The 16,657-nt window shown below is 36.4% G+C and overlaps 1 pseudogene; it reads left to right on the top strand.

The window, feature by feature from the left end:
• The first annotated feature begins 14,339 nt into the window (after positions 1-14,339).
• Positions 14,340-15,271, top strand: LOC120590216 (olfactory receptor 52B4-like; annotated as a pseudogene).
• The last annotated feature ends 1,386 nt before the right edge of the window (positions 15,272-16,657 follow it).

The following is a 16,657-nucleotide window of genomic DNA, read 5'->3' as shown; positions in this document are numbered from 1 at the left end:
GTCAGTATCTTTGAAAACAATACCAGAATTTAATCACTCTTCATCACCTCCCAAAATGCCTCCCTTATCCAAGTCACAATTATCTCCTACCTGGATAATTTCAGCAATTTTCTAACTATTCTCCCTGCTTTCATTCTTATCTTGCCCCACCACCCAATCTCTTTCACCATGAAAAATGTCTTGGCCTGAAATATTTTATTATTTATCATGTAACAAAAACAATAACAATAAAACAATATTTTATTATATATTCTATGTCCAAGATATTATGTCAAATGTTTGTGGTAGGTAAAATAATGACCCCTGAAGATGTCCACATCTTAATGTCTAGAATCTGTGAATATGTTACCTTTACATGGCAGAAGTAACTTTTCGGATGTGATTAAAACTGAAGACCTTGAGATGGAGAGAGTATCCTGGATTGTCTGGGTGGGTCCAGTCTAACCACATGAGCCCTTAAACACTTTTAACCAGAAAGATGGCAGCGTGAGGACTTGATCTGCTCTGGCTGGCTTTGAAGATGACAGAAGGAGACCATAAGCCAAGGAATGCAGACAGCCTCTAGAAGGAGAAAAGGCAAGGTTATTGATTTTCCCCTAGACCCTCTAGAAAGAAATGCAGCCCTGCAGATGCCTTGATTTTAATCAAAGTGAGACTCATGTCAGACTTCTGACCTAGACAACTGTAAGATAATAAACTTGGTAGAAGAATCCATTATTACTTTGATTTATGCTGTTATCAAAGATGAAAGTGTTTAAATAATTCACTTTGGTCTCTCTCAGTTAATAAGTGGCACAACCAGTATTCAAAGCATGGGTTTCTGGAGACCCTCTCAGTTTTTAAAACTCATTCCCTAGAGAATCTTCACATGACCATTCTTCACCACTAATTCCAGCACAAGTCATTCTAAACTCAACAGCACACATGCATGGTTATGTGTCAGACTGGATGTTAACACGTTGCCACTTGTATAAGCTTATATTTTGCATATAAAGGTTTGTTCTTTTGTGTTTCCTCACTGTAAATTCTTTGAGATCTTTGAAAACATTTTTTCTACCTGGCTGGGCAAATTCTAGGGCAGTTACTGCTTTCTCACTAACTTCAGAAATGACTTGGGTATGATTACATTTATTTTTCCCATGGCCAAAAGAATGTGACTTTTTTCTCAGAGCAAGAGAGTTGTTGCAGTAGTATCACATACATTCTGTGCCAGAGCTTGGTGAGTGCATACGGAACTGGTGTGCGTACTGGCAGAGCACTGATGCACACTGGAACACAAACTTTCAAGATATGGCCCTTCTCACTGCTCTACTGTCACCCCAGCCTAGCAGAAGAGTAACTGGTAATTCGATTCAACCTTCTAAAGTTTGAGTAAAATGTCCCCCGATAAATCACATAGAAACAGGAACATGCAGTTGTCAATATGTCAATATCCATACCATTCCATTCAGGAAACATACCACAGTTTGTGATGTCATTGGCCTTAGGGACTTGCAATAAATGTTATTTATTGAGTGTCAACATTTTGCTACAGTAAATAATAAAATATTCTTGCCTATCAAATCAGTGTATGTTTTTCTTTTTTTTTTTTTATTATGGTGACATTGGTTAACAAAATCCAGTGTTTCAAGTGTACAATTCAACAGTAAGTCATAAATATATATTGCATTGTGTGTTCATAGCCCATAGTTAGATTTCTTTCTGTCACCACATATTTGACCCCTTTTATCACTTGCGTAAGCTTATATTTTGCTTACCACATATTTGACCCCTTCCCTCCCTTGCCACACTCTGGTAACCACTAGCCCACTGTCTATGTTCATGAGTCTCTGTTTGTCATGTTTGTTTGTTGCTTTTAGCTTTACTTCCCACGTGTAAGTGATATCATGTGATTTTCACATTTTTGGTCTGGCTTATTTCACTTAACATGATTATCTCGAGGACCATCCATTTTGTTGCAAACAGCAGTATTTTATCTCTCTCTTTTTTAAATTTATTTTTTATGGTGACATTGGTTAACGAAATCCAATAAATTTCAGCTGTACACTTTACCAGTAAGGCATATATATGTTTACACTGTGTGTTCACCTCCCATAGTTATATTTCTTTCTGTCACCACATATTTGACTCCCTTTACCCTTTCTACTTTATCCCTCTGGTAACTACTAGTCTATTGTCCATAACCATGAGTCTGTTTGTTTGTTTTGTTCATTTGTTGCTTTTAGATTTATATTCTACATATAAGTGATATCATGTGATTTTCAATTTTTTTCTTTTTGGCTTATTTCATTTAGTATGATTATCTTGAGGTCCATCCATGTTGTCGCAAACAGCAGTATTTCACCTCTTCTTATGGCTGAGTAATATTCCATTGTATATATGTACCGCACCTTCTTTAGCCAATCATCTATCACAGGACACTTTGGTTGCTTCCATGTCCTGGCCACTGTGAATAATGCTGCTATGAACAACAGTGTGCAAGTATATTTTCAGATATGGGTTTTCAAGTCTTTAGGGTAAATACCCAGTACAGGGATTGCTGGAACATGTGGTAGATTAAGTCTTAGTTTTTTGCGGAAGCTTCATACTGTTTTCCATAGTGGCTGTACCATTTGTAGTCCCACCAGCAGTGTATGAGGGTTCCTTTTTCTCCACATCCTCTACAGCATTTGTTATTAGTTGTCCTGTTAATTATAGCTATTCTAATGGTGTGAGATGATATCTAATTGTGGTTTTGATTCGCATGTCTCTAAGCTAGCAATGTTGAGCATCTTTTCATATATTTGTTGGCCATTTGTATGTCCTCTAGGGAGAAGTGTCTGTTCAGGTCCTCTGCCCATTTTTTGATTGGAAATTTTGTTTTTCTGTTTGTTATTGAGTCATATAAGTTCTTTGTATATTTTGGATATGAGGCCCTTATCGAAGGTGTTGCTTGCAAATATATTTTCTTATTTAGATGGTTGTCTCTTTATCTTGTTGAAGATTTCTTTTGCTGAGCAGAGCTTTTTAGTTTGATGTAGTCCCATTTATTTATTTTAGCTTTGACTTCGCTTGCTTTTGAGGTCAAATTCATAAAATCCTCTTTAAGTCCAAGGTCCTTGAGTTTACTTCCTATGTTTTCTTCTATGCATTTTATTGTTTCAGGTCTTATATTCAGATCTTTAATCCATTTTGAGTTAATTTTGATGTATGATGATAGATAATAGTATAGTTTTATTCTTTTGCAGGTAGCTTTCTAGTTTTTCCAGCACCATTTGTTGAAGAAGCTTTTCTTTCTCCACTGTATGTTTTTGGCTTTTTTGTTGAAAATTATTTGCCCATATAAATATGGGTTTACATCTGGACTGTCAATTCTGTTCCACTGGTCTGTGTGTCTGTTTTGCTGCCGATTTGATTACTGTCACTTTGTAGTATAATCTGAAGCTGGGCAGAGTGATGCCTCCAGCCTCGTTATTTTTTATCACAATGACTTTGGCAATTCAGAGTCTTTTGTGCTTCCATACAAATCTGATGATTTTTTGTTCTATTTCTTTAAAAAATGCTGATGGGAGTTTGATGGGGATTGTATTAAATCTGTATAATGCTTTAGGTAATACAGTCATTTTAACTATGTTGATTCTTCCAATCCAAGAACATGGAATATCTTTCCATTGCTTTGTATCTTCTTTGATTTCTTTTAATAAGGTCTTGTAGTTTTCATTATATAGGTCCTTCACATGCTTCGTTAAATTTATTCCTAGGTATTTTATTCTTTTTGTTGCAATTGCAAAAGGAATTATTTTTTCCACTTTTTTTGACACTTTATTATTAGAGTATAAGAATGCTATGGATTTTTGAACATTGATTTTGTATCCAGAGACTACTGTATTTGCTTGTTGTTTCTAGTAGTGTTCATGTGGAGTTTTTAGGGTTTTCTATATAGAGAGTCATGTCAGCAGCAAATAGTGACAGTTTGACCTTTCATTTCCTATTTGGATGCCTTTTATCTTTTTCTTGTCTGATTGCACTCACTAGGACCTCTAATGTTATATTGAATAAGAGTGGCAGTAGTGGACAGCCTTGTCTTGTTCCTGATCTTAGAGGCATGGTTTAATTTTTTCACCATTAAGTATAATGTTGGCTTAGGGTTTGTCATAGATGGCCTTCATTATGTTAAGATACTTTCCTTCTATACTGATTTCGTTAAGTGTTTTGATCATAAATGAATGCTGTATCTTGTCAAAGACTTTCTGCATCTATCTATATGATCATACAATTCTTATTTTTTAATTTGCTTATGTGGTGTATCACATTAATCAATTTGCGTATGTTGAAACATCCCTGTGGCTCTGGGATGAAGCCCATTTGATTGTTGTGTATAAACTTTTTAATATGTTGCTATATTTGGTTCACTAGTATCTTATTTAGGATTTTTGCATTTGTGTTCATGAGAGATATCTGATACTAAAACCTGGTAATGGTATCAGTATCAGAGTAATTTAGTATCAGAGTCATAAAATGAGTTGAAAGTATTGCCTCTTCTTTGATTTTTTTGGAAGAATTTGAGGAAAATAGATATTAAATCTTCTTTGAATGTTTGGTGGAATTCATTGGAGAAGCCATCTGGTCCTGGACTTTTACTTTTTGGTAGGTTTTTGATGATTGTTTTAGTTTCCATACTGCTGGTTGATCTGTTCAGATTTTCCAGTTCTTGATTCAGTCTAGGAAGGTTGTATTTTTCTAAGTACTGGTCCATTTCTTCTAGGCTATTTAATTTGGTGTTATATACTTTTTCATATATTCTTGCATGATCCTTTGTATTTCTGCAGTGTCTGTCGTAATTTCCCCTCTTTCATCTCTGATTTTTTTATTTGTGTCTTTTCTCTTTTTTCTTTAGTGAGTCTAGCCAGGGGTTTGTCAATTTTATTAACCTTTTCAAAAAACCAGCTCTTTGTTGCATTTATTTTTTCTATTGTTTTTTGTTTTCAGTTTCATTTATTTCTGCTCTAATTTTGAGTCTTTCTTTTCTTCTGTTGGCTTTCGTCTTCATTTGTTCTTTTTCTAGTTTTATAAGATGAAGTGTTAGGTTCTTTATTTGGGTTTATTCTTGTTTTTAGAGATAGGCCTGTAATGATATGAACTTTCCTCTTATGACCACTTTTTCCGTGTCCCAAGAGTTTTGATATATTGTACTATCGTTATCACTCATTTATATATATGTCTTGATCTCGCTTTTTATATCTCCAATGACCCAGTTATTCTTCAGTAGCATGTTGTTTAATCTTCATGTATTTGTGGTTCTTCCTGATTTCTTTTTGCAGTTGATCTCTAATTTCAAAGCATTATGATCAGAGAATATGGTTGGTATGATTTCAACCCTCTTATATTTGTTGAGGCTATCTCTGTGTCCAAGTATGTGGTCGATTCTTGAGAATGTTCCATGTGCTCTAGAGAAGAATGTATAAGCAGCTGTTTTGAGATGGTAGAAATCTCTTTTTTGAGGGTTTCAATATCCTTTTTCAAGAACTCATTCTGCTCATCTAGTTGTTTTTTCAGTTCCTGAAATTGATGATGTAACTTGTTTCAGATCTCACTGAGTTTTTTCAGAAGTACCTTCCTGAATTCTCTGTCATTTAAGTTGCATATTTCTATGTATGTAAGCTCATTTTCTGGAGATTTTTCTCTTTCTTTCTGAGATACCTTGTCACTTTGGTTGTTCATGGTGTTTAATGAACTATTTCTCTGCCTGGACATTAATGAAGTCTATTCTGCTTTTTTTCCAGAAAGAAGATTTATTATATAAAGTTCTCTCTTTAGCCTTAAGGCACTTTTCTTTTAGTTTCCAGGTGGTGGTGTCTAAGCCTCTTCAATCTCTGCTGTATATAAAGCCTTAATAATGCCTTTTTTTCCTTATAGATGTTTAATTATGCTCGCTATCCTCAGTCTCAGTCCCTGTCAGTGTTAGTGACAGTTTCAGTAGAGTTTGCTGAGATACCCCTGGAGCTCTACGTTGTTCATTCTCAGAGGATATGGGGTAAGGGGCCCTTTGGGTTGGTGTATGGGGCCTGCGGCTCAGCCTCGGTTTTGCAACTGCGGCTACTAAATATCAACTGTTGTTTTTCTGCCATCCTGATTCTCTGCTCTCTGCCCTGATGACTGAGCCCTGCCACTGGCCACGTGGAGCTCACAGCACTCCCAGGCAGGGATATTCAGAACTTGCCGCACCTTCTCCTCTACCCCTCCTCCAACAGGGAGTTCCGGCAGCTGTGAGAGGCAGCTTTATTTTTCCCAGCCACTGCCTGACACCCAGGGTTCTGACCTGTGGTAGCTCTCATGTGCAGATCCCATCCTCAGATGTGCTGGTGTGCAGTTTGGGTGTTTTTTGTTCGGTTTTAGATGTTCAGCTTATTGTTGTTTCAAGGGGAGAGATCTGGGGACATCTCTTACTCAACCATATTTCTCAAAACTTGGTTGCCTTTTATTTCTCTTTTTGTCTGACTGCTGTAACTAAGACTGCCAATACAATGTTGAACAGAAGTGGTGAAAGTGGGCATCCTTGTCTTGTTCCTGATCTTAAGGAAAACACTTTTAGCCTTTCCCCATTGAGTGTAGTGTTAGCCGTAGGTTTGTCATATATGGACTTTATTATGTTGAAGTATGTTCTCTCTATTCCCACTTCACTGAGAGATTTTTATTATAAATGATTGCTGGAATTTATCAAACACTTTTTCTGCATCTATTGGTATTATCATATGATTATTATCTTTCAATTTGTTATTATCTACCACATTAATTGATTTGTGGATTTTGTACCAACCTTGCATCCTAGGAATAAATCCAACTTGATCACAGTGTATGGTATGTTTAATGTATTGATAAATTTGGTTTGGTAAAATTTTCTTGAGAATTTTTGCATCGATGTTCATAAGAGATATTGGCATGTAGTTTTCCTTTTTTTATAATGTCTTTGTCTGATTTTGGAATCAGTGTAAGTTTGACCTCATAAAAAGAAACAAGGAGCCTTCTCACCTCTTAGATTTTTGGGAATAGTTTTAGAAGAGAGGGTGTTAATTTCTCTTTGGATGTTTGGTAAAATTTACCTATGAAGCCATCTGGTCCAGGACTTTTGTTTTGGGAGAGTTTTTTGATTACTGGTTTGATTTCACTGGTGGTAATCGGTCGGTCAGAATTTTTGTTTCTTCTTGACTCAGTCTTGGGAAATTGTGTTTCTAAGAATGTATGCATTTCTTCCAGGTTGTCCAATTTGTTGACATTTAATTGCTCAAAGTATTTTTTTATAATCCCTTGTGTTTCTGTGGAGTCCATAGTTCCTTCTCTTCTTTCATTTCTGATTTTATTTATTTGAGTCCTCTTTTTTCTTTGATGAATCTGGTTAAGGGTTTATCAATTCTGTTTATCCTTTCAAAGAACTAATTTTATTAATTTTGCATTGTTTTTCTGGACTCTTTTGTTTATTTCTACTCTGACCTTTATTATTTCATTCCTTCTCTTCACTTAGGGCTTTATTTACTGTTTTATCATTCTAGTTCCTTTCAGTGTAAGGTTAGATTGTTTATTTGAGCTTTTACTTGTTTCATGAGGTAGGCCTGTATTGTTATGAATTTCTCTCTTCAGATTGCTTTCACTACGTCTCATAGATTTTGAGTTGTGTTTTCATTTTCATTTGTCTCTAGGTATCCTTTGATTTCTTCCTTCGTATCATTAATAACCCATTCATTGTTTAGTAGCATGTTATCTAGCCTCCTTATGTTTGTGTGTTGTCCAGTTTTTTCTTCTAGTTGATTTCTAGTTTTATACCATTGTGATCGAAGAAGATGCTTGATATATTTTCAGTCTTCTTAAATATATTGATACTTGTTTTGTGGCCTAACATGTGGTCTATTCTGAAAAACGTTGCATGTGCACTTGAGAAGAATGTATATTCTTTGGGATATAATGCTCTGAAAATATTTATTAAATACATCTGGTCTAGTGTGTCAGTTAAGCCAGCTGTTTCCTTGTTGATTTTCTGTCTGGAAGATATGTCCATTGGTGTCAATGTGGTGTTGAAGTTCCCTACTATGAGTGTTTTACTGTAGATCTCTTCCTTTATATCGGTCAATAATTGCTTTATATATTTGGTCCTCCTATGTTGGGTACGTATATGTTTACCAGGGTTATGTCCTCTTCATGTATTGATCCTTTTATAATTATGTAATGCCCTCCTTTGTCTCTTATTACAGCATATGTTTTAAAATTTATTTTATCTGATATAAATATTGCTACCCCAACTTTTTTTTCATTTCCATTTGCATTTTCATTTCCAAATTTTCATTTCATTTTCATTTCCAAAAAGATGGAAATACTCTTTTCCATCTCTTCACTTTCATTCTGTGTGTGTCTTTTGATCTGAAATGGGTCTCTTGTAGACAGTACATGCATAGGTCTTGTTTTCTTCTCCATTCGGCTACCCTATGTCTTTTGATTCGAGCATTTAATCCATTTCCATTTGAAGTGATTACTGATAGGTATATAGCTATTTCCATTTTGTTATTCAAATTTATGGGTTTTTCTCCTTTTTCTTTTTATAGAAGTCCCTTTAACATTTTTTTGTAATACTGGCTTGTTGGTGATGAATTCTTTAAGCTTTATTTCTGTCTGGGAAGCCCTTTATCTCACTTTTTTTTTTTTTAACTGATAGCCTTGCTGGATAGAGTATTCTTGGTAGTAGATTCTTGTTTTTCATAACTTTGAATATTTCTTGCGAGTTCCTTCTAGCCTGCAAAGTTTCCGTTGAAAATTCAGCAGACATTCCTATGGGTGTACCCTTGTAAGTAACTAGCTGCCTTTCTCATACTGCTTTTAAGATTCTTTCTTTGTCTTTGAACTTTGACATTTTAATTATGATGTGTCTTGGTTTTGGCCTGTTTGAGTTCCTCTTGTTTGAGGCTCTTCATGCTTCCTGCACTTATATGTCTAATTCTTTGCCAGGTTAGAGAAGTTTTCTGTCATTATTTCTTCAAATACATTCTCAATCACTTGCTTTCTCTCTTCTTATGATACTCCTAAGATGCAGATATTGTTATGCTTCTATTGTCCCAGAGGTCTCTTAAACTATCCTCATTTTTAAAAATTATTCTTCTTTTTGCTGTTCTTATTGGGTGTTTTCTGCTCCCTTGTCTTCTGGCTTGCTGGTTTGATCTTCTGCTTTGTTCAACCTACTGTCAATTCCATCTAGTGTATTATTCTCTTCAGTTGTTATAGTCTTCATTTCTGACTGGTTCTTTTTTATGGTTTTTATGTCTTTTTTTTTATGCTTACTGTCTCTCTGTTGAAGTTCTCATTGAGACCATCCATTCTTCCTTTAAGTTCATTGAGCACCCTTATAACCATTATTTTGAATTCTGTTTCTGGTAGGTTGCTTGCCTCCATTTCGTTTAGATTATTTTCTGGAGTTTTCTTTTGTTGTTTCATTCGCGACATGTTCTTTGTTTTCTCATTTTATTTGCCTTTCTGTGTACATTTCTATGTGTTAGGAAGATTTGTTTCATCTCTCAGCCTTGACCAGATGGCCTTATGTGGTAGGTGTCCTGTATGGCCCAGTGGCATACTCTCTCTAATCCCCTGTGCCAGGGCCTCTGGACATGATCTTTGTGTGGATTGTGTGTGTTCTTCTGCTGTAGCTAAAACTTTATTGCTGTTAGCACATAAATGGAAGAGATTAATGCTCTGGCTGTAGGATTTAATTGTGCCCACAGTGTATGTATTCCCGGGTGGGGCCTGTCCCCACTGAGTGGAATTTGCCCAAGCAGGCTTCCATACTTATTGAGACAACTTTTTGGTGTACTGCTTATGGGGCTAGTCAGGTGTTGCTCTATTGTGGTCTAAACCAGCCTCTGGGTGCGTTGGTTTTTGTGGCCCCTTGGAAGGGGCTTCCCAGTAGGCCAAGGTCAGCCACAGCCTTTGATTGCTCAGAGCTACCTGGTGAGAGCAACAAAGAGATCTGCAAATGGTTGCTACCTGTGCTGGATCTATATGTAATTGGAAGAAACAATGCTGTAAGCCAGGGTCCAGTTATCCTCAGTACCAGACCTGGGCAGTTTAGTAGAAGGACCAGTGTTCCTCAAGGCCTGAGGCTGCCTGTAAGTTGTTTGTAAGACTCTGCACCTGGAAGAGTCTCTGGGTGACACGTGAGTTAGGTGGTATGGGGACCCAGAGAGTCACCTGGATATATTGAGCAGATTCCTCCGGTCACTGCAGTGTCACTTTATATGTCAGCACAGTCTCTGTGTCTTCCTGTAAAAATCTTAGATTACAACAAGACCAGCCACTGCCCGAGATAGTTCAAGAAATATTGTATCTCCGGGACAGCGCTTTGTGGTCACCGAAAGTCTCTTCTAGTATGCACGGGCTTTTTGTGGATTGCAAAAAAACTCAGTGTGGTTGTTTACTGTCAAGTTCGTGTCCCATGGTAAACATAGCATGGGGCTAGGTTGTCTGGGAACGGACTTTCCACAGGTAATTTGTGGTTTGGGTGGGGCTACATCTCAGTGAGACACAGGGCCATTAGGCCTATACCACACCAGATTTGCTGCCAGTTCTGGGTCCGTGGGTTCCCGCAAAAGTCACAGATCACTGCAGAACCCACTACCATCTGGGATGGGCCTCCACATTCTGCTCAAGCAATATTGTATCTCCTAGTGGCAGCAGTTATCTGCCTGCCACTGTTTTCCTTAAAATGCATCCTCAGCACTAACCCAGGTTGCCTGCACTAAATGTGCCACTCCAGAAAGCGGCAGGGCAGAGGTAGCTGCCTGGCAATGGGCCACTAAGGGCAATTTGTAGGTCGGGTGGGGTGGGGTCTCAGAGAGACAGGGGGCCATCTGGCCAGTACAGCCTCAGATTTGCTACATGTTCTGGGGCTGCAGGTTCCCACAAAAGTCACAGATATGAAAGAGTTTGCTAAAAAAATTTTGACTAATATTTGTATTAAGAAAATTAAAATAAACCAAAAAGTTGCAAGAATATTACGGTGAAAATCCTTCTAACCTTCATCTAAAGTGAGCCATTATTATTATTTTGCCACATTCTTTTTATTGCTTTTTCTCTCTTTCATTATCTTTTTATTATTATTATTATTACACTTTTCTCTTGGTGCACCATTTAAAATAAATTGCAGATATGGCCTTTCACACTAAATATTCAGCATGTATTTCTTTCATTATTTTATGTTATTTTATTAAATTTTGGGGGTGACGTTGCTTAGTAAAATTACATAGATTTCAAGCGACATATGTATATTGCATTGTGTGTTCACCTCCCAAAGTTAAATTTCCTTCTGTTACCATATATTTACCCCCTTCGTCATTATCTACTGGACCCCTAGCCCCAATTGCTCTGGTTAACTATCAAACTGTTGATCATGATCATGTCTATGAGTAATTGTTGTTTGTCTTGTTCGTTTGTTGCTTTCAGTTTTATATCCCACACACATATGAGTGAAATCACATGGCTCTCAACTTTCTCATCTAACTTATTTCTCTTAGCATGATTATCTCAAGATCCGTCCATGTTGTCGCAAATGGCAGTACTTTATCTTTTCTTATAGCTGAGTAATATGTCATTGTATACATGTATCACATCTTTATCCAGTCATCTGTTGAAGGGCACTTCAGTTGTTTCCATGTCTTGCCCATCGTGAATAATGCTGCAATGAACATTGAGGTGAATATTTCTTTACTGATAAATGTTTTCAAATTTTGAGGATATATACCCAGAAGAGGAATTGCTGGGTCACATGGTAATTCTATCTAAGCTCCTGTCACTTATGTAAATAATTGAATAAATGTGTAAATTGGAGGAGATAGATATATCAGAACAGACTAATTTTATAATATTTATATAGATACTGTACACTTAAAAAAATGGAGCGTAACTCCCAATCTTTTAAGCGTGGGCTGCACATAGTGCCTTTCTTCTAGAGTATAGTCTGCAGAGGAACAAAAAGAGTAACTTACAGTGTAGGAGCCTGGAAGACACTCGGCATGTGACTATAATCACCATCAAAGGTGATAAAACATATGTTAGTACTGTATATACCCTTGTTATGATAGGACATAAATGGCCATGTACCTCTGTGGTCCTCCTTCCCAAATCCTATAATCTCAGTATAATCATGAAAAGAACATCAGACAATGTCCAATTGAAGGACATCTTTCAAAATATTTGGTCACTATTGATTAAAACTGTGATAGTCATCAAAAACAAGGGAAGTTGGAGAAACTATCTCAGCCAAGAGCAGCCTTAAGAGAAATGATTACTAAATGTAATGTAATACTGAATGGGATCCTAGAAGAGAAAAAGGAAGTAAACACTAAGAAAGTCTAAATGAAGTACAGATGTTAGTTAACAGGAATGCATCAATATTACTAAATTAATTGTAACATATGAACATGTTAACATGTTCATCATAGAGATAATGAGGACTAAGGAAACCACATACCATGTAATTTTTCTTTAAAGATAAAAGTGCTCTAAGAAGTAAATTTATAAAATATAATATGCATATTAATTTTCAAGTTATATGTATTGATTGATAATGAGATAAATTTTTACTAATTTCCATCAAAATGGAATCGGGAATATTTCCCATTACAATGCTAACATTGGATGTCCATCTCTCAGAGTCTTGCTGTGATTCATCCCATTCTTGCCCAGGAGGACTGCATTTAAAGCATGCAAGTGACTATTTTATTGCTGTGAAATGAAATTTTGGGAGGAAGACTAGGAGTTATGGGGTTATGGGGCATAACGCAGATGGTTAAAAATATTAGGACCTCTGTCTGGAGTGAAGTGGGTAGGATGGAAGCTCTGACAGCAGTAGTGTTTGTAAGAGCCAATTATACACATTTTTCTCCAAGTCTACACAAAGGGACATCATGTTTGTAGCTTGAAGCTGGCTAACACAAGTGTATTTCCACCTAAGAAATTGCAAACACTATAAAACAGGGCTGTTTTCTTTCTCTTCAGGGATTGTTTTATCAGCACACCACTGGACCAGAGTCACCAATACGGACAGTCTCAGGAGAATGGAAAGTGGTGTCTGCGAGGGGAGTGTGGGGAGACTCTGGGCCTGAGTCCACACTTTAGCTCTTGGTATACCAAGAAGCCTGGAGCCCCTCCAAAGAATGCTCAACATTGGCACCAGATCCTGATTACTGTAAACATTTTAGACATTGGAAGGGACTCATTCATGGTTCCTATTATGACCACCTATACCTCCCATCCAATATTTATCATTATTGAGGAATCGCATTGTGCATCAGTGTGATGGATCGTGAAAGTATACATTTTTAAAAAGGAAAATTTTCAGACCTCAGAAAGTTCAAAATCAACTGGGAAACATCGACAATATGTTTCTACTTTTGAGATAGATGCTCTGATAATTAGACTCCTTGTGAAATCAGAGGGATAGGAGTGACCTATGGGAAGATGTATCATACAGGCACATTCCTGAAATATGAGGTAGACTGTGAGAGTGCCCTGAGCTGGGACAGTCAGCTCCACAGAACAAATCAGACAGCCAGAAGCAACTGGTCTAGGGGACTGAAGGTGCCTGCACCAAGGCTACAGAAAACCTCATGAGGCATTTTGGAAGATTTTTAAGGTGACCTTGAGTTATATAAGGAGTCAAAGAAGTTCATAGAACTTCACCAAAGACCATCCCCCGACTGGCAAGCTCCTTAACTTATATTGTCTTCTACCTTAAAGAAAAATCCTCTATGCTGTTCCCAGAGTGTGCCATGTCCAACAGCATCTATAAGCAGGTCCTCGTCGGCCCCTCTTTTAGTTGCTTCAGTCTCATTTGCTTTATCTTCATCAGTTTTTCCTGCTATTACTTTGTCCATATAGTGGCACACAATAATGTCCATCGGCCCGCAGTAGCAATGTCATATCTACTTGGATTTCTTTCATACTTCCTCAACCTCATGTGTCCTACTCTATTTTCAAGGTTAAGTTCAGACATGAAGTCATTCTTAAGGTCATTGCAAATATGAATGATGAGAATTCCTCCTTCTCTTGTTTTTCCATATTATAATTTTTGGTATAACTATATGTTGACTTAATCATTTAATTTTAGTTATATAAATGTTAACCTTATTTCTGAGCTTAAGAATTCACTTAGAGAGCAAATCATATCTTACTTACCTTTAATATCATAGGTCCTGGCACCCTCAGAAAGGAATAGAATCAGGTAAATGTGAAAAGGTTTTTCTTGATAAGAAAGCCTTTGAGTATAATTTGAATTTTTCTCTCTGTCTTTGAATAGGAAGCGAGGTGCCAGGTCATCTGATCCAGGCATGACTACCTTAAACCACACTGGTGTTAGCCACACAGTCTTCCACTTGCTGGGTATCCCTGGCCTTGAGGACCAGCATATATGGATTTCCATCTCCTTCTTCATTTCCTACATCATGGCCCTGCTTGAAAACAGCCTGCTCATCTTCATTATCTTCACAAAGCGCAGCCTCCGTGAACTCATGTACCTTTTTCTCTGCATGCTGGCTGGAGCCAACATTGTCCTCTCTATATGCATAGTACCTAAGGCCTTGGCCATCTTCTGGTTCCATGCTGGGGAGATCTCCCTGGATTGCTGCATCACTCTGGTATTCTTCATCCATTGTACATTCATCTATGAGTCAGGGATCCTGATGGCAATGGCCTTTGACCACTACATTGTCATATGCTACGCCGCTATTCTTACAGATGAGCTGATTGGGAAAATAGGCAGGACTAGGTTTCTGAGAAATTTTGGTGTTGAGTTCCTTACAATATTTCTCCTGAAAAGACTGACTTTCTATAAAAGTAACGTCCTCTCAAACACTACTTGTAAGCACGTTGTCTTGGCCCATGTTTCCTGTGATGACATACGAGTAAACATCTGGTATGGATTTTTTGAACTAATGTCAATCTTGGTCTTAGATGCTGTGCTAATTTTTGTTTCATATATGCTTATTCTGTGTGCTGTCTTCCACATTGCATCCTGAGATGCTCGCCACAGAGCTCTCAATACATGTGGCTTCGTGTCTGTGTCATCATTCTCTTTTATGGGCCTGGGATCTTCTCAGTTCTTACTCAAAGGTTCGGGTGCCACATCCCACTCCATATTCATATTCTGCTGGCCAATGTCTATAGTCTCATTCTACCTATGTTAAATCTCATCATTTTTGGGATCAAGATCAAACAGATTTGGAAACTGCTGGTTCATTTGTTGTTTCTAAAATGGAAATGACTATAATAATGGAAACTAACCATGTGGTTTTCTCAGTAATCCTCATCATGCTTGAGGTTGCATTTTGTATCAGGATGTAGAGAGGTGCAGTAGAGATACTAGTCAAATGTCTTCATGTCTTGTTGCCTCAGAGCAATTGTATCAATAATGTGTTGGTAAATGTTTCTTCCATAGCCTTTAAAAAGTCATTAAATATCAGTGTCTTTGTGTTTGTAGTTAGTATTCTCATTCATAAAATTCAGAACTAGATAGTTCACCTTTCCTAGACTGGAGTTTAGATTTCAATGAACTGAAGATTGGCCTTCTCTGAAAAATTGTTGAACTGTAGTGGTGTAGTCTATGCTTTGAATGGTTGCACTTGTTTTATTTCTCTTATTAGGACATTTTTCCAGCCATTCATTTCTATGTCATTTCTATCTTCATATTTTTGCTTTTAGACAAATTGTTATAAAGTTCATCTACATCTTATAATGCAGACATAGTCACCATTAATATAATTTTAGCGTAAATTGATGAGTTTATATGTAAGTATATTTTCTCCTCTCTTTTAAAACACAAAACATACTGAAAGTTTGTTAATGCTCATGTTTGTGACATTTTTGTTAATTGTCAATTATTTAGAAGAAAATATTCAATGTAAGACCAAATACATTCAAGAGTATTCTAGGAAGTATTAAATGAAAATATACTGATATATAAGAAGTGTTATCTAAAGAGCCTACTTGGTTAAATCAACCATGGCACATCTATAATTTTCAATGTAAAAGAGCAATGAAAAGTAATAATGAGGGTTTAGGTCTTTGTTGATGGAACATTATACATTATATATTATATTTGTAAGTGAGAGAAGTAAGTTCCAGATCAGTCAGTTCAATATGATACAATTTTAAACTATCATATCAATCTATGCTAAAATCACGAGTGGTGACTATATTTGAATTATAAGATATAGATGATTTTTATAATAATTTTAGTCTAAATTATCTAATACTTATACAGTGAACATAGTTAATTCAAAGAATAAATGAAAGGTGTTTTTTTTTTAAATATGGTCAAATATCATCGATCAAAATTTTCTTTAGTGTAGGAATGTAACAGATGATTTATCTCAGGTTTTGCTTCTCAAAAAATATTTTTATTAATCTTCATTTTTAAAAGGATAATTACATGGGTTTAGAATTTCAAGTTGGTAAGGGGTTTTGAGCACTTTAAGATTTTTCATCTATTGCTTTTTTTCCTTCTATCTTTATTATTAAGAACTGACTTAAAATTTTATTTTTAGTCCTGTAAATGTACCTTATATACCTGATTTCCTTCAAGTTTACCTTTTGTCTTTTTGGTTTTTTAAAGAACATTGATCATATATCTATCTGTGATTTGCTTTGC

This window comes from Pteropus medius, unplaced genomic scaffold (genome assembly GCF_902729225.1).
Source record: "Pteropus medius unplaced genomic scaffold, Ma_sr-lr_union100, whole genome shotgun sequence".
Classification (NCBI taxonomy): Eukaryota; Metazoa; Chordata; class Mammalia; order Chiroptera; family Pteropodidae; genus Pteropus; species Pteropus medius.
This window is presented reverse-complemented; position numbering and strand designations above follow the sequence as displayed.